At 39.6% G+C, this 19,507-nt stretch overlaps 1 protein-coding gene and 1 long non-coding RNA gene across 2 annotated transcripts in view; both read left to right on the plus strand.

Annotated features, from left to right (window-relative positions):
- TIAM2 (T-cell lymphoma invasion and metastasis 2) overlaps positions 1–19,507 on the plus strand; it is a 569,840-nt gene that overhangs the window by 130,033 nt on the left and 420,300 nt on the right. The gene's annotated exons all lie outside the window — the stretch shown is intronic.
- LOC105519411 overlaps positions 7,726–19,507 on the plus strand; it is a 48,214-nt gene continuing 36,432 nt past the window's right edge. The window contains exon 1 of the long non-coding RNA XR_001002963.1: positions 7,726–8,608. This is a non-coding gene — a long non-coding RNA (uncharacterized LOC105519411). The remainder of the gene's footprint in view (positions 8,609–19,507) is intronic.

Here is a 19,507-nt window from a genome sequence, read left to right on the forward strand (position 1 = left end):
ATTTTTGTTTCAGCAAATTCCTAAGCCTCAATAACCTCATCTATAAAAATGGAAATAAAAAGTACCTAGAAGGCTCATTTTGAGGGTCAAATGAAAATACATGTGCAGTGCTTAGTACAATACATAAAACAGACTGCATAATAAATGTTGACTGCTACTAATACTTAGCGGCAGTTACTTAGGGAATCTTTCCTTCTGTCTTTGTGATTTCTGCTTCCCTTTCTCTCTTCCTTCCTTTTTTTTTTTTAAATATTCGTAGCCCTAGTCCATGGATTTAAAGGAAACATTGCTAAAGTCGTGGAGGTCAAATTTAGGTTTCTTTGGACATTTCTTTTCTCCTGTTGTCCCCTCCCTGCCCACCCAACATAAGTAACCCTAGTTTCCTCTTTAACTTTTGAAAGTTTCCAAAATGGTAATGGTAGGGTCCTTTTACAGCATGATGTCACGTGTTGTTCAAGTCTTGTACTGTCCGATATGGTAGCCTTCAGTCACATAGTGCTGTTTAAATTTATAAAATATTAAAAATTCAATTCCTCAGTCACACCAGTCACCCTTCAATGCTCAACAGTCACATTAGCTAGTGGCTACCAAATTGAGCAGCACAAATACAGAACATTTCCAGGAAGTCCTATTTTATAGTGTTACTCTAGAAGAGCAGTTGCTGATAACACAGGCTGTTTACCTTAATTAAAATTATATGATTCAGAATTATCTGTCCCGAACTATATTAAAAAAATATTTTTTTAATTCTCACTTCTGGTTAGTTTCCATTAAGGAGTTACCATGCTTGGCAATGCTGATTCTTATTTTTATAAATATAAACTCTACATTGGTATTTTAATTTGTGTTTTAAGACTTATTAAAATGTCTTGGGGTGTTTTCAAATATAATTCAGTGAAGTTTTCAGACTCTTTTAAGCCACATCTTTAAAATGCTATTTCTCATTAAAGATAACGTAACATAATGTTGCGATAAATATGTATTCTGCTTTACAATAAATATATAGACTGCTTTAATCCCTTCTTCTTCAGTCTTTTATGTATTATATTTGCCTTTTCTGAGCAACTCAGCTTGTTCTTTCCAAATACAGATAGTATTCAGTTAGGGTGCTTCATATACCAGCTGCCGTTTACATCTATGTTATTACCTATGACAGACACATACACATGCTGACAGATGATTTTAAGTCAGTCAGTCCATCCTTAAGATTACCAGAAGACCAGAAAGATTATCTACTAACTGCTGCTGGGCAGATTTTACACTGAGTTTGAAGTGTTCAGTTATATATAACATTCTGGATCAGTTCATCCAGAACTCATCCATAATTTTTCCTGGAAGTGTCCTCGTGTAGCTGTCAGCATCTTTCCAGAGAGACTTTTAAAAAAATTCTGCAGCCCTAAAAATGATGTTTGCTACTTTCTGATTTGTTGCAATATAAACATATTATTTACAGACAATATAAGTAAATACTGAGTTCATTTTCATACTATGAACTACGTTATTGCCATGTTGACCTGTTCACTGTATACTGTATAAAGCCGTATTCTCAACAATATATCACGATATCAATGATTGTTAGTAATTAGTCTTTTATTCTGAAAGATTGGGCACCAGATCAGAGTTGAAGAGAAAGTGAATAAACCTTTAATGTTTTAACAATATCTTGGAGTTTGAAAACACCATAGAGATCACTTACTATATTTTTTAGGAAAGAAAACATTTAAAAGAGATTGTGACTTATAGTCGTGGGCCTAGGTAGCAGTGTTCTTTTTTAATATATACTGTATTCCATATAAGTTTGTATATAATTAAATGTTTACAATTTACACATCTCTATAGAAATGCAATGAACAAATTTGAATTCAGAGAGACTTAAGGAGGGCAAGTGACTTCATGTCTCATTGTCTCAGTTTTTTTTGTTAATGTAAAATGAGCCAATTATTGTATTGAGCTTAAGTGTTTGTTTTGAAGACCTAAAGAGTAATGCGTGGTACTAACACATGCCACGGCATGGTTGAATCTTGACGATACTTTGCTAAGTAAAAGAAGCCAGACACAGGCCGGATGCGGTGGCTCATGCCTGTAATCCCAGCACTTTGGGAGGCCAAAGTGGGTGGCTCACCTGAGGTGAGGAGTTGGTGACCAGCCTGACCAACATGGTGAAACCCCGTCTCTACTAAAACTACAAAAAAATTAGCTGGGCGTGGTGGTGTGCATCTGTAATCCTGGCTACTCGGGAGGCTGAAACAGGAGAATTGCTTGAACCCAGGAGGCAGAGGTCACAGTGAGCCGAGATCATGCTATTGCACTGCAGCCTGGGTGACAAGGGCGAAACTCCATCACACACACACACACAAAAGCCAGACACAAAAGATCACATATTATGATTTATTTATATGAAATGTCCAGAGAAGCCAAATCAGTAGAGACAGAAAATAGATAAGTGGTTACCAGCGGCTTAGGGGTGAGGGGGTGGGAAAGAATGGACAGTGACTGCCGATGGTTACAGTTTCCTTTCAGCATGATGAAGATGTTCTGAAATTGGTGGTGGTTACACATCTTTGTCAATATACTTAGAACTACTGAGTTGTACACTTGAAAAAGGTGAAATTTATCATATGTGAATTGATCCCTCACTAAGAAAAAAAGGAGTAATGCATGTAAAGTACTTAGCAGGTACCTATTACATAATAAGCTTTTTTTTTTTTTTTTTTTGAGATGGAGTCTCGCTCTGTCACCCAGGCTGGAGTGTGGTGGCGCGATCTCAGCTCACTGCAACCTCTGCCTCCCAGGTTCAAGTGATCCTCCCGCCTCAGCCTCCCAAGTAGCTGGGACTACAGGCATGCACCACCATACCCAGCTAATTTTTGCATTTTTAGTAGAGACGGGCTTTAACCATGTTGGTCAGGCTTTCTCAATAAGCTGTCTTTATAAAGATTTTTGGCTACTGTTATTAGGAATCATTTGTGAATTTTAAGAAAATAATGCAGAAAAACTAGGAAGTATAGGCTGGGCGGGGTGGCTCACCCAGCCCCGCACTTTGGGATCCCAGCACTTTGGGAGGCCGAGGCGGGTGGATCACCTAACGTCAGGAGTTTGAGACCAGCCTGACCAACATGATGAAACCCCATCTCTACTAAAAATACAAAAATTATCTGGGTGTGGTGGCGGGTGCCTTACAATCCCAGCTACTTGGGAGTGTGAGGGAGAAGAATTGCTTGAACCCAGGAGGTGGAGGTTGTGGTGACCGGAGATCGTGCCATTTCACTCCAGCCTGGGAATGAAGAGTAAGACTCCATCTTAAAAAAAAAAGAAAAGAAAAGAAAAGAAAAACTAGGAAGTATAATATTTAGTATTGTATTTTATTTTACTACCTGAAATACAAATGATGTAACCACTAATGGCATATTTTAATTACTTTTTCAGCAGTAGAATGTAAAAAAGATATTTACTAACACTAGTTTCCAAATTCAGGTATTAATCATAGCGAGTTTTTTCCAATAAAGAATCCCATGTTTTAGTCAGTAGTACAGTACTATTTAAATATTTTTCTTAATATATAAGCCATTAAAATGGCAAATTTTATGTTGTATACATTTTACCATGATTTTTTAAAGTAATAAATACTAAGTCTCATAAGCGCTCTTAATCCTTCAGAAGCCTTTTTTCTATGTGTATAGTCCTGCCCTTTTTATTATTTCAGAAAAAGGTGATCATAGTGATAGAAATCTTTAATGATGGCAGTTTATATATATCTTCAGTTTGTGGCTTTTAAAATGAAAATTATTACAGCTAACATATGTGTATCTACTAGGTACTGAATAGGGCACCCACAGGAAGTAAATTCCTTACCTTAAATTAATCTCATGTTGTTAATGTGATAAAATAGAAGACTCAGCATTGTTGGTCTGGGGGAAACTGATGTTTTAGCTTCTCTTCTCAGCTGTCATAGTGGTGCCAGTAACTTACAGAGTAGAAAATGCTCTGGTTAACACTCAGAATCTGTAATGAAGAGCTACTGTAGATCTTCGTGTGATACTAGTAGCAGAAAAAAGATAGTTTTTGTTTTAAGGGCTTACATAAGATAGTTGAGGACAAAGAATGCACTAAGGATAGCCCCAGTGCCTCCGAATGGCTCTTGATGTATGATGGTTGCTCAGATATTTAATAAATCAATTTACAGGTATTCATTGGGATGCAATTTGATGATAATTAAATGCATAAATTGTGATAGCTATTTATCAAGCCAGTTTTATATGCTAGCATTTTGTTTGAGTGAGAGATTGGGTGGGGATGGAGATACCAGGAAATTCTATAAGTGTTACCGCCTTCAAGGAACTTGGAAAGGTGGTGGGCGATGGGGAAGATACTAAAGAATGGTGTAAAAAACCCAAGGTTGAATATAGCCAAGTGCTTCAGTACTTGGTGAAGGTGCGAAATGCTCCATATGAAGAGAAAATGTAATGGTGACTAGATTTATGGTGGGAGTGGGATTTGGGATGGGCCTCGAAGGACTATCTTAAAGGCTGAGAAAGGGTGAAAGGTATTTGCATGTAGGGATACTGATCAGTTATGAGACCAACTAGAGCAAAGGTGTAAAGCCTAAGAGTCAACCCCTCGAAAGTTAATAAAATGTGAGCTCCATCTGACTGGAGCTAGGAAGTCCACTTTAGGAGAAGGTAACAGATTTATGGTTGGATTGGTTAAGTGAGATGGCGTTATACAGAATCTTCATCATCAGAAGTGGAGTAGTTCGTGGTTCACATAGACTCCAGAGGAGGAGTCAGGGGACTTAGTATAGGTTCTCTAACTGAAAAAAATTGATGTTTAAGGAGAGATTAATTTGGTAGTTTTGTGTATGGTGTGAAAATGGGGTTGGAGAGACTAATTAATGAGTTTGCTCCAGAGTGCCCTTGTGTAGGGTATACACTGTTTTTTTTTTTTTTGAGGCGCAGTTCTGTGGCGCAATCCCAGCTCACTGCAACCTCGGCCTCCCAGGGTCAAGCGATTCTGCCTCGGACTCCCGAGTAGCTGGGACTACAGGCGCCTGTCACCACACTCCACCAATTTTTTGCAGTTTTAGTAGAGATGGGGTTTCTCCATGTTGGCCAGGCTGGTCTCAAACTCCTGACCTCGAGTGATCTGCCCACCTCGGCCTCCCAAAGTGCTGGGATTACAGATGTCAGCCTCTGCACCTGGCCTAGTGTACACTTTTATATGACACATAAGGCTGGGTCTAGGCAAAATTATAAGTAGATTATTGCCTTTTGCCTTTTTTTCCCCACTATTTTCCCCCGTGTCTCTCTTCATTGTCCCCATAGACCCTAATAATACAATAGATTGTCTAGCTATAATAATAGATTCTAGACAATCAGCTGTTATTCAGTGAGTTTGTGATTTGGGGGATAATCTCTTTTTAGAAAACACAAATTCTCACTTTAATAAGTGACTTTTGTAAACCAAGAGCTTTCCTTGTCAAATTTTCATTATAGGTTAATGATGAAATGGCAGGTAATTCACACTTTTGGACAGAGCACACCGTCCCCGTGGAATCACCCTACAGAAGAGGCCAGCTATAAAGGAAGTCTCACACCTTTAAGATCAGTGTTTCTCAATGTGTGGACCATGGATACCTGTATTAGAATACCTAAAGGATTTGTTTAAAATTCAGGCTGAGCCCCTCCCAAGACCTAATAGAGCTAAAAGCTTTGGGAGTAGGTGGAGGAAACCTGCATCTTTACCCAGCACTCCAGGTAATTTATACGCATACTACATTCTGAGACCCACTGATGAAAGAATTCTAATTTTCTATAGTTATTGTAGCAAGGAACCTTCTCATTTCATATATATTAGGTTATTTCTACATGGGACATTTCCCAGTAGACCATATTATTTATGGTGTCTTACTAGGTGGAAGCCAAAAGAACATTAAATAATCTGCTGGTGTTTGGGGGTTAGTTTTGCACTATTTCTTACAGTGCAAGCAATTCTTGTTACCTTGTAAAACGGTTCCCCCTTTGAAGGGTTGAATACTATTCACATAGCAGCCCAGCCTGTAGTATATGTGTTTAATCTGTCAAATCTCATTCCATTTTTCTTCTATAAGAATGCTAATGATACCAATTTCTAGAATTGAATGATTTCTACTCTGCCTGTTAAACTGTAAATTTGAAATCCCCTATAATAATTAGAGCCCTCCTTAGAGTATATTATAATGACCATTGAACCTGTATCTAAAAATTCTAGTAACTTAACCATCCAGTCTTAAAAACAAAAAATTAAAACAGGAACTCCAAAACAATCTCAGAAGTTAGAGTAGGTGAAGTTAGCCTATTTTAGATGTGTGAAGGGATGGCAGTGCGAGGGGGAAAGATGGATTATTAAGTATCATTTATTTCTTACTGGGTAAAAATTCAAACAGGGGACCTTATAGCTGCCTTTTTATTACACTTGGCTTCCTTTTAACTTTATTGGCCTTTGGTTGGTACATATGTGAATAAATTTAGACTATTATTTTATTTGACTGACAAACACTTAAAAATGAGTTTGTTCATATTCATTTTAGGTGGAGTTAGAAATGGAACCTAAACTGTAATATATAATATAGCATGCCGCTTTTTGTTCTGGTTTTATGGTAACATTGAAACTAAAATGTTTCTTTCTAATGTGTCCATCCTGACTGCCATCCTTAAACTAGAGCCTCTTGTCTGCTATCTGAAAAGAGCAACAGCAGGAAGGAAGCAATTGATTTATACACATTTGAATTAGTCTGTAAAGCCCAAGGCCTGTGTTTTTTCAAGAAGACAGAAGCAGCAGTAACGCTCTGTGCATCAGGTGGATTAGATGCAAATGTGCAAGCTATCCCCAAGGCAGATTTGTTCCCAGCTCTTCTTTTTTTTCTATGTATCTGTTGTGTTGATTTTTAATTTGGATTGTTTTCCACTGGCTTTAAAAATGTAAGCCTTTCTCAAAAGAGAAAGCATTTTGTAGCATCATAAAGTACATTGATTATACATCAAACTATATATAGTGTAGTTAGCTTGATGTAGACTGTGTAGCTTTGTAGTGTGCAACTTAGTTGTATATTTAAATGAGAAACAAGTGACTAACTGGATCCCATCAAGGTGGGTGTTAAGTACAGCCTCAGCCATAAGACTTAAACAGGCCGGGTGTGGTGGCTCATGCCTATAACCCCAGCACTTTGGGAGGCCGAGGCAGGTGGATCACCTGAGGTCGGGAGTTCGAGACCAGCCTGACCAACATGGAGAAACCCCATCTCTACTAAAAATACAAAATTTGCCAAGCGTGGTGGTGCATGCCTGTAATCCCAGCTGAGGCAGGAGAATCACTTGAACCAGGAGACGAGGTTGCAGTGATCCGAGATCACGCCATTGCACTCCAGCCTGGGCAACAAGAGCGAAACTCCCTCTAAAACAAAACAAAACAAAACAAAACAAAAGGCCTAATCAATACGTTTCCAAGGAGAAAGTGGGATTTTGAAATTCCTACTACCTGCCAAAAGACAAAATGTTCCTGACACAGCTTTACTACCAAGTGAAAAGATTAAAAAATTCATTAGCTATAGCAAAAATCAGTTTTCAGTTTTTCCGGTTACCAGTTTTCTGAAAATCATTTGATTTTCAAATCTGCTGTTAGATTGCATTGTGCTTTTAAATAGAGCATCTGGAGACTCTGCTATAAAACTCAGAAGTGAAGATGTCTCCATTAAATTTGGTCATAGTAGCATGAAATCTTTTAGCTGAATATAAAACATTTTGACACCTTTAAAGGATAAACGCTTAATACCTTCAGGACTGTCAACTAATTTTATTAGTTATGTGGTACTAGATGCATCTCCCTTGGAGCATACTCTTGTTAATTTAAAGTTCCTTGTAGCTTTAATTTTAAAGGACTTATTTGGAATGTTATTAACATTCCTCTCATTTTGTAATCCCCAACAGAATTTTGCCATTGCCAGATAATTTAACTAGTGCAGGAATTTGACTTTGTTATATACTCATGAGGGGCAAATTCTTTACTGATCGTTTGATGGTTAGCTTTGCCAGATTAGGAATATTACTATTTTAGTTTCCCAAGATGATAAGTCTTTGAAAATGGACAAGAGAGTTGACTCAGTAAAGGTTACAGCCACAAAACCAGCAGAATTGTGAAATTGTTCTCATTGCTGATAAAATTGAGTCTTTAAATGCATAATTGCATACATGTATGAATGCGTGTGCGCACACGCGCGCGCACTCACACACACACACACACACACACTTAGGGAATGTAATCTGTAAAGTATGTTGCCAGTCTTAGATGATACTGTAAAATAAGTGGAGCTTTCATTGTCCCGGCTTTCTTTTCTGTTTGTTTTTATTGATTTTGAAATTAGCCTACCCCAATATCTTCCAGGGAATTTTTAAAAAGTTATCCTTCTCTCTTTCTTGAGGTTCCTCATATACTTTCTATCACATGCACATTTTCATGAGAGCAAAGTCTACCCTTAACTGAAATGAATGACTGCTGAATGATCAGGAACTCCAAGTCCACATGGAATTCTTGCTCTTCGGTCCCAGACTCTCCCTCCTGTGTCCCTCTCAGGCAGGTGAGCATTCTGTAGTTTGTAGCGACAGCTCTTCCTGGTTTGGGTTTTCTTCCTGTCATTGCCTTATTCCAGTTAATCATTACCTAGACTAGTTGCTAAGCTGAAAATTCATATTGTGGAATTTCATATTGGATAACATAGTTGCTTTTCTTGTTTTTTGAACAATGCTTTCAAAAAATAAAGGAAAAAATGAATCTCTTAATTATAGCATTTTGGAGCCTTAACATTTGATCAGCATTTAAAAGCAGTGTTACATGTTTGAATTGTGGTGGTTCTTGAAACTTTTTTACTGCCTTCTTTGTCCTCATGGAGAATGTTGTCCTAAGCACAGAACTTGTCATTCGAGTATCTTGAGGATTTGTACAAATTGTTTATCCTGTGACATCAATTCTTTGTGCTAACTAGTTTCTGCCTTTGACAAGGCTTTTGAAATTTGTGCAACAAAAGCTTCCACGGGTGAAGGACAACGTAGTTTTGTTCACTGCTGATTCTTGGAGTGGTTAACATTTGGAGTGATACTTTGATTAAAGCAGACAAGAAAATATGTGAGGATAACTGTGGAAATAGAAAATACAAACATTTTACCATTCTCACACTGAGTGACTTTCATGTAAAGGTTTATTTCCTTTCAGGAATGCTGTCACTTTACTCAATTCAGTGATTTTTTATTTTTTCAAATTAATATTAGTTTGTTTTGACAAATGAGTTTATCAGATTGCTTCATCTGACCAAAATTTTTAAAAGTTTGGTACTCTGTCCTATTTTTTTGTTATGAACATCTCTCACGCTGATCTCATAATACCTGTTTTCTTTCTACCATCCACAGCACAGTCATTTTTCCTTTTTCTTCTTGTCATTTAAAATGGTGTTTATTTCGTATTTTTGTCTGTTTTGTTTTAAAAATAATACATGTTTATCATAACTCATTCAACCGGTAACAAAGGAGATGAAGTAAAAAATTCATAATTAGCCAGCCCGCCTAATTCTTCTTCTGCAGAGGCAACCACTGTTAGTTCCTCATGTGTTCTTCTAGATGCTTCCCGAGCATATAAGCCGCACATCATTTGTAACGCCTGCATAATATTCTGCTGTGTGCTTAACCATAATTTAGTTAACCAGTTTTCTCCTGAGGAACACGTTTCCTGTTTTTCTGTTGTGCCCAGTATCTGCAGTTTCCCATGGTGCTCCAGTCCTCTACTGAGGAGGATTTCAGCTGTTTCCTGTTCTCCTCCCTGTCCTACCCAGTCTTGACAGAGTTTGGAAGGATGTTTTTCTTTTCTTAGACATGTTATTTTAGAGCACTCAGGGATTCAGTAGTTACATGGAATTTCTTGATGTAATGTTTTGTTTCGTTTTGAGATAAAAGTTTCATTCTTGTCACCCAGGCTGGATTGCAGTGGCGTAATCTCAGCTCACTGCAACCTCTGCCTCCTGGGTTCAAGCGATTCTCCTGCCTCAGCTTCCCAGGTCGCTGGGATCACAGGTGCCCACCACCACACCTGGCTAATTTTATATTTTTAGTAGAGAGGGGGTTTTGCCATGTTGGCCAGGCTGGTCTCGAACTCCTGACCTCAAGTGATCCACTCACCTCGGCCTCCCAAAGTGTTGGGATTACAGGTGTGAGCCAGCATGCCCGGCTGTGATTTAATGTTAATAATTTAAAAACCCATGAATGTTCTCAGGGAATTAGAGTTAACTTTTAGAAAATTGCTTTTGTTGTGTCCCGTGTCATCCTTATGTGAGTAAAGCATTATCCTGTAGGCTGGGAATAGAGAGTACAAAACAGAGGCCAGGCCCTGATGGATTCACCATGGGGCTTCACTCTTTCTCTTCACCTTTCACTACTGAAAGCTGTTAGTGTGTGTCTATTCACTGTATGATCCTAGGGCATATTTTACTGATAGGATTATTTGAGTAGGAGTTGTGTGGTGGCAATAGTGAGTTGTTTTTTTTCGGTGGTGGGGGTGGTTTTGAGGCAGGGTCTGGAGTGCAGTGGCATGATCTCAGCTCACTGCAGCTTTGACTGCCTGAGCTCGAGCAATTCTCTTGCCTCAGCCTCCCGAGTAGCTGGGACCACAGAAAGGAACCACCATGCCCAGCTAATTTTAAAAATTATTTGTAGAGGGGAGGTCTTGCTGTATTGCCCGGGCTGGTCTCAAACTCCTGGCCCAAGTGATCCTCCCACCTTGGCCTCCCAGACTGCTGAGGTTACCGGTATAAGCCACTGCGCCTGGCCCAGTAATTGCTTTAACAGTGGTTAATATGGATATTCCTTGAGCCAGAAGCATAATTTTCCCCATCTGATGCCCAAAATATGAAAGGAGAGAAGACATTTACAGGTCTGCAGAAGCAGGGCCCCACAAGGTGGTGACAGATGTTGTTATGTGGGGCAGGGGTAGGGGAGGTGGTAGGGAGTTGTATGAAAAGTTTAGATCATTTTTTAGTAAAAACTATCTATTAAGGGTTAATTATTTAAAATATGTCCTTATAGGCTGGGCGCAGTGGCTTATGCCTGTAATTCCAGCACTTTGGGTTGGGAGGCCAAGGTGGGCAGATCACCTGAGGTCAGGAGTTCAAGAGCAGCCTGGCCAACATGGCGAAACCCTGTCTCTACTAAAAATACAAAAATTAGCCAGGCGTGATGGCACACACCAGTAATCCCAGCTACTCAGGAGGCTGAGGTACGAGAATCGCTTGAACCTGGGAGGCGGAGGTTGCAGTGAGCCGAGATCATGCCACTGCACTCCTGCCTGGGTGCCAGAGCAAGACTCCATCTCAAAATAAAATAATAAAATAAAATATGTTCTTATAGTTACTTGTATAGCAATCATATTTTCTCTAAGTGCTGGTTCCTCAGGAGCAAGGACAATGCCATGTCACCCTGGTATCCCCCGCAGTGCCTCCCATGTAGTACAGCAAATATGGACTGATTAATAAATAGAAATAGTGAAAGAGAAATGTGCCATACAGATATGCAAATCCTAGTTATCAAAGTTAAATAAAAATGTCTTCATTTTTCCTAATTCATTACTCTTATCTAAGCAATGAATAATTTCTTGAAAAGGAACTCTGTTGTATGTATTCTAGGCAAAAACTGTCTAGCTCACTAGTTCGCAACTATTTTTATTATACTTTGTTAAAGAAAAAACAAAATGGGCAAGATGAAGGAAGCTGTATTCTCCCACTATTGGAATGAAATTTGGTTTGAGTGTTCCTCACTGAAAAGTATCATTTTAAATTCTTTTCTACTTCATTTTCTGCAGTGGAAAGTTATGGAAATAGAGTTTGAAGGAAATAATTTCAGCTTGCAGTAATTAAAAATATTGCTTTGGGTTCTTAAAAACTCATTTTCCTTTGAACCCATGTACAATATTTTGTTGTGCGTGACAAATAATGACACATATGGAGGCTGTCTTTGACGTCAGCATCTCACTTGGCATTGTTTCACATGTAGGTTGAACTCGCCTATTGAAAGTTTCTATAAAACCTACCTACAGTCAATTTCTGATAGCCTTTGGGATTTAAGAGAGAAAACCAATGTTTTAACTGTTTTAAAATCAAGGAAGCAAAATATCCATGAGAAAGTGAGCCACTTAGCATTCGACAATGGAAAGTTTCAAAGCATTTTGTAAATTTTAAATATACTCTGTAATTCTTCTATAATTACCCTTTGGTACTTTTTGGGTAAATTGGAGTTATTCCAAAATAGTTATATTTTATAGCAGTTTTGACACCATGACACTTAGCAGCAGGATTTTTAAATTAAAGTACTGTTTAGTTCTTTTCATTCTGTGATATTATGTGTATGGACAACTTTAATTGAAATGTCTAATTCTGGTAGCAGAAGAGATCTCATTAATTCAAAATTATAAAAGGTTTCAAAAAATAGTATTTTTAAAATTATGTATTTTCTTTTTGGTGTCATTTTAAAAGAATAAATATTCTTAGTTGTGCCTCCGAAAATCACTTATGGAGAAAATTGCACTTTGGGATTCTATACTTGTACCAGTAGAGGTCACTGTGCACCTATAAAAGGAAACACAGTGCTTGCTTCTAGGGATGAGCTAGTTATCCTAGAATGTTATAACTAATAACATCATTGATCTTTCTGGGAACTTAACCAAATTCCCACCCCACTCCCGCCTCACTTCTTAACAAAATCACTTGCCTGTCATCTTCTGAGAGTCCCTGTTATTGTCTGTTCACATAATGGGAGTGTATTCTGATGAGGTTGAGTAGAGCCCTGGCACACTGTCCCGTAGTATACTTAGATGAATCAGCCAAAGTGCCAGAAACTATGATTTCACAGAAATAACCATTCAAACTCTCAGTTTCAGAGTTTGAAAGAACTTTAACATTCATTAGATTCAGCATCTGAGGTGGGGCTGGAGACTTTTTCATCTATTCTTAACATTTTAATTTGCAAATCCAAAATCATTTCAAAGGTATTCTTTTCAGTACAGTCGTCTATTTAAGAATGAGATTTTACTTATTAAAACTGTTTAGACCTTTACACTATTATAGTGTCCATGCTACATAGTGTTTGATTCTCTGAGTGTACCAACAAAATATCCATAGAATATTGTTTTATATGATTATCGCCACGGAGGTTTCTGATAAGAGTGAGAACTGAACTAAATGTTGGTTTGTTATAAAACTGCAATGGTGTCCTTACCAGATAGTCAAAGCAAATGTGTAAATCTCCAGTCAGCCTTGTGCAGTGACCCAAGTTACTGTGAAGATGGCTGTGAAAGGTGATAAAGGAATGTCATGAATGGAGCAAGCAGTGGGGAATCATAGACCATTGTAATTGGGCCTCGGTTTACAGAAGGAGAATACAATGTAGGTGCTTTCATGGGTCCCTTCAGTTCTAACACTCTAATCGTCAGTGCAGAGGGCACATTGCAGTGGTTAGGAATGTGGGTCCTGGAGAGAGTGCCTGGATTTGAATTATGACTCTACCACTTACTGGTCATGAGATTATCTTACAGTTATCCTTTCTGCACCTGTTTCCCCGTCTGTAAAATGGGCTTAATACTAGTACCTGCCTCATAGCATTGTGGTAAGCAGTCATTGAGTTATATAGGTAAAGTACTTAGAATAGTACATAGAGTGTAGTAAATACTTAATCTGCTATAATTACATACCCATTTTTTTTCCTAAGTAACTCATGCTGGGATATGGTAGCTGAATTCTTAGACTTCACTCTATTGACTGCTCTCTGAGGATCAAAACAGGTTTATTCTGTGTTTTCACTAACTCTCAATGAATAACATCTATGTCAAGAAACCAGATGTGTATAGAATCTTTAATAATTTAAATTATTTTCTCTGCTTTTTTTTCTTTAAAGCTCTTCCTGTGCTCATTCTTGTACAGTGAGTTTTGTTTTTTTTTTTTTTTTAATCTGGAATTTTTTCTATGGAGTACATAATCACATTTTTAGTTGCTGTTTTTAGTGACCCGTATTGATGCTTTTTTTTTGCGATTAAATGTCCTAGTTTCAGTGAAAGTTATAAAATACAGTTTTTTTTTCAGTATTTCTCTATAGCATTACAATTTTTATAGTATTTTTTCACATTAGAAATCTATTATGTCATTTATAAGGCATTTGTGCATTTGTCTTCAACAGACCCAATTAAAAAGTTTAAAGCAGTAATATGATTATTTGTATTTGGACTCTCTATTAACTTTATTAACTTTCTTTCTTTTTTTTTTTGGTGGGAGTGCTGGGGAGACAGAGTCTTGCTCTGTCACCCAAGCTGGAGTGCAGTGCGCTCTCTCAGCTCACTGCAACCTCCGCCTCCAAGGTTCAAGCGATTATTGTGCCTCAGCCTCCTGAGTACCTGGGACTACAAGCGTGTGCCACTATGCCTGGCTAATTTTTTGTATTTTTTTAGTAGAGATGGGGTTTCACCACGTTGCCCAGGCTGGTCTCGAACTCCTGAGCTCAGACGATTTACCTACCTCTGCCTCCCAAAGAGCTAGGATTACAGGCGTGAGCCATCACGCCCAGCTTAACTTTCAAATTCTATGTAATCAAAGTTTATTAGCCACATACCAATTCAGAGTGAGGGAAACCAATATGTGGCACAGAAATATATAGACACATTTTTATAGGTATAAATTTGGTCTTGAAAGGTGAGACTGGTAATAGTTAAAATTTTTATGTTCACTATACGTTTTTAAAACCCATATCCCTAAGCAACTATCTACAGTCACTGCCTCTATGTAGGTGGGATAAACCAACTGTAGTGAGACATTTTGGTTCCAACTTGCTATCATCTGTTATAGGTAGGTGAACTGGCAGAAGAATTACCCAAACGTGATGTCTCATAAACATCTGGCCTTTCTTTAGGGATGGTAGGGGTTCCCTAGACTAGATGGAAGGCCATGAACTACACAACCTTTCTGATTAACTTAAGAGCCATATATTTCTTAGGCAAAGGGTGTTAATAATAAGGTTGACCATGATATTCCTTGAAATTATATGCCTTATTACCATAATACCCAAAACTCCATGCTCATATTTTATTATTTTTTTAAAGATGGAGTCTTACTCTGTTGCCCAGCTGGAGTGCAGCGGCGCAATCCCGGCTCACTGCAGCCTCTGCCTCCTGGATTCAAATAATTCTGTCTCAGCTTCCTGAGTAGCTGGGATTCAGGCATGTGCCACCATGCCCGGCTAATTTTTGTATTTTTAGTAGAGATGGGGTTTTACCGTGTTGGCCAGGCTGGTCTCAAACTTCTGACCTCAGGTGATCCACCTGCCTCGGCCTCCCAAAGTGCTGGGATTACAGGTGTGAGCCACCATACCTGGCCTGTGCTCAGATTTTTAAATGAGTTTCATGTGTGAATACTCCCTCTCACCCCCCCACCCCAAAACACACACACACAAAGGTGAAACAGCCTGGAATAGAGCATTCCATAGTACGATATGATACCAGCTATTTCTTAAACATGATTGTATTTTAACTTCTATAAATCAGCTATCAAAGACAGAAGTAGGCCTCTTTTTTATATGTTTCCTGCAGCTGTATTAGGGTGTGTTACGTGTAGTGAGTCTAGAATGCTGAATTATGTCCAATAATCCAGGTGGTCTAATGGCTAGGAGAGAGGGAACTTCTCCTGGAATATACGGCATCACCACCTGTTTTATAAGTCTAAGTTACAGGTTGGTTTTTTTACAAGATAAAAAAAATCAGCCGGGCAGGTGACTCATGCCTGTAATCCCAACACTTTGGGAGGCCAAGGTGGGTGGATTGCCTGAGCTCGGGAGTTTGAAACCAGCTTGGGCAACACGGCGAAACCCTGTCTCTACTAAAAATACAAAACATTAGCCAGGTGTGGTGGCACGCGCCTGTAATCCCCAGCTACACCGGAGGCTGAGGCAGGAGAATCGCTCGAACCTGGCAAGCAGCGGTTGCAGTAAGCCAAGATCGTGCCACTGTACTCCAGCCTGGGCTACAGACTGAGACTCCATCCCCCGCAGAAAAAGAATACTTTTCACTGCTTTCCAGGTATTTTATAAGTTTAATAAATAAGACTATTGGAGGCCGGGCGCGGTGGCTCAAGCCTGTAATCCCAGCACTTTGGGAGGCCGAGACAGGCGGATCATGAGGTCAGGAGATCGAGACCATCCTGGCTAATACGGTGAAACCCCGTCTCTACTAAAAAATACAAAAAAAACTAGCCGGGCGAGGTGACGGGCATCTGTAGTCCCAGCTACTTGGGAGGCTGAGGCAGGAGAATGGCGTAAACCCAGGGGGGCGGAGCTTGCAGTGAGCTGAGATCCGACCACTGCACTCCAGCCTGGGCGACAGAGTGAGACTCGGTCTCAAAAAAAAAAAAAAAAAAAGACTATTGGAGAGAAAACATCAGTTTCTGAACTTATTTAGTTACCAGAGTGACATTGTATTAAGATATATTTTGCAAATAATTTGTTTATGGAGGCTCAGGAAATAGAATACTATTTAGGTCACTTTTCATTAACTTTTTCCACTATGATAAACTCTTGTAACTTTTGGAATATTAAGGGTTTTTTTTGTTGTTGTTGTTGTTTTAGACAGGGTGTCTTTCTCTGTCGCCCAGGAGGAAATGCAGTGGCACGATCTCGGCTCACTGCAACCTCTGCCTCCCGGGTTCAAGTGATTCTCTTGCCTCTGCCTCCCGAGTAGCTAGGATTACAGGCATGCACCACCACGCCCGACTAATTTTTGTATTTTTGGTAGAGTCGGGATTTTACCATGTTGGCCAGGCTGGTCTCGAACTCCTGACCTCAAGTGATCCACCTGCTTCATCCTCCCAAAGTGGTGGGATTACAGGTTTGAGCCACTATGCCTGGCTGGAATATTTTTACTCAATATTTTCCTTCTTTAAAATGCTTAAATAATACAGTAATTTTTTGCATATTATTAGAAGTATTTGAGGGCAAAAATTAATTTCTTAAATTTATGCTTGTGGATGACTGGCATTTCTTCTGGGTATATGGAAGCTCTAAGCTTGGAAAATACTCTGTATAATTTTAAAATTCTAAACTTTTAACCTGATTAAGACTTGAATGAATGTATCATGCCTACATTGAATGCATTCATTCATTTATTCAGCAAACACATAAGCACCAGGCACACACTAAAAGGAAGGAAGGTCTCTGCCCTTGAGGAATCCACAGTGCAGTCAGGAAGGTAATTACTGGACAGTGATTGGCTCCGTGACAGAGATGTGAGCAGCGTGCTGTGGAAATGCATCCATGAACCATGGAAAGGGGTGGAGTGGGGAAGGCGATTAGAGAAATTGGCACTTGACCAGTGTCCTGCAGCTTGCTGAAAGTGAAGTGCATTTGCAGGGGTTACTCGAAGGCATGAAAGAGTATGGAGTGAATGCAGAGCAGAGAGTGGCTCTGCTTGGCCCCTCTGGTTGTGAGGGGCCCTCGCTGCCCAGCTAAGAGCTTGCAGTTTCCCTTGTAGGCAATAGGAGTCTGTCAGCAGCAGGTGCCCTGGTTCAGATTATGGATACATTCTTACCTCCTTAACTAGTAGCCTTGTGAAACAGGGGTGGTCTCAGGAAAAAGGCTGAGAAAGCCAGAAATTGTCTTTCAATTCACCCTCTATTTTGGGTCCCAGCATACCCCTTTCTGCTATTTGGAACATCATCTCCTTAACCACCAGAACCTTTCTTACCTCCCCAGCCTTGATCAGAAAGGATCATATGCAAGGTCAGAGGGAGAAAGTATGATTTTACCTTACCTTTGTTATTTTATATGAACATCCCCTTCCTTCTGCCCAGACCTGTTCCACATGTAAAATTTTAGCTACAGCATGTTAATTTAGGGCATTCGGATGCTATATGGGTAAAGAGCATATGTTTGGAACCTAACTTCTGTCTCTACCTGGTCTTACAGCATCAGGCAAGTTACTCAGTTGCCCTTTGCCTCAGTTTTACATCTGTTTCAGAAAGTTTATAACATCACATAATAGTGTAATGATACTTAGAATAGAACTGGCACATGGTAAGCATTTTAATACATGGTAACTATTATTTTTTTCATGATCTAGATTCTAGAGAAAAATTAAGACTACAGACTTTAGAAGTATCAGATCCTTCTTGTTAATATTCATTCTTAAGATTTAAGTATTTTAGAAGATATATGGAAATGGAATTGGGGAGGGCAGCTTTAGATTTAAAGTCTCCTTTTCTTTTTAGCAGTGCTTGAATTTCAGGAAAGCATACATTTCACAATATATATGTATTGCTAATGGGCTGGATATGGGATAAAACTGATGAAAGCCATGCCTTTGCTGTCTTGTATTATTTATTCAAAACCAGACAGCAGCTGGGCGCAGTAGCTCATGCATGTTACTCCAGAATTTTGGGAGGCTGAGGCAGGAGGATTGCTTGAAGCCAGGAATCCAAGACCAACATGGGTAACATAGCAAGACCCCATTTTTTAAAAATACATATAAAAATTAGCTGGGCGCAGTGGCGCACACCTGTAGTTCCAGCTACTCAGTTGGGTGAGATGGGAGGATCTCTGGAGCTCAGGAGTTTGAGGCTGCAGTGAGCTATGATTGCCCCACTGCACTCCAGCCCAGTGACAGAGCAAGACTCCATCTCTAAGAAAAATAAACAAAATAACTAGTCCAAAACCAGGTAGAAACATGGTTCTAATTTTCTGTCTAGGCGCTGTGACTCACGCCTGTAATCCCAGCACTTTGGGAGGCTGAGGCGGGCAGATCACCTGAGACCAGGAGTTTGGGACCAACCTGGCCAACATAGCGAAACCCTGTCTCTACTAAAAATACAAAAATTAGCGGGCCATGGTGGCACATACCTGTGATCCCAGCTTCTTGGGAAGCTGAGGCACAAGAATCACTTGGACCCGGGAGATGGAGGTTGCAGTGAGCTGAGGTCGCACCACTGCACTCCAGCATGGGTGACAAAGTGAGACTCTGTCTCAAAAAAAGAAAGAAAAAAAACCAGATAGCATTGTTGTGCATAAACATGTAGAAAAGTAAGGAGGGAAAAAAAAGTAGCCATTCAAGAAATAACCCAGTAGCAAGGGCTGGGTAAACGTATCTGTGTAGGGATATTATTTGAGGGTGTTACTACTTAAGAGTTCATGTGCTCTTTTTACTGTGCTGAAAGAGGCAGAGGTAGAGACAAGTCTCTGTGGAGGAAAAGGAGGGTGCCTTGTGCAGAGAGAAGCCAAGATTGCCCTCAAAGAAGTGACTTGTGCTAGGGAGGGAGGTGACTTGGAGGTAAATGAGCTGAAGCAGCTCCCCGCAGCCCTGGATACCTTTGCGCATGATGCTGAATGCAGCCGTGGACACCCTTGAGTGTGATGCTGAGTGCAGCCGTGGACACCCTTGCGCGTGATGCTGAGTGCAGCCGTGGACACCCTTG

The sequence above is a fragment of the Colobus angolensis genome, unplaced genomic scaffold (genome assembly GCF_000951035.1).
Source record: "Colobus angolensis palliatus isolate OR3802 unplaced genomic scaffold, Cang.pa_1.0 Scaffold35, whole genome shotgun sequence".
Taxonomy (NCBI): Eukaryota; Metazoa; Chordata; class Mammalia; order Primates; family Cercopithecidae; genus Colobus; species Colobus angolensis.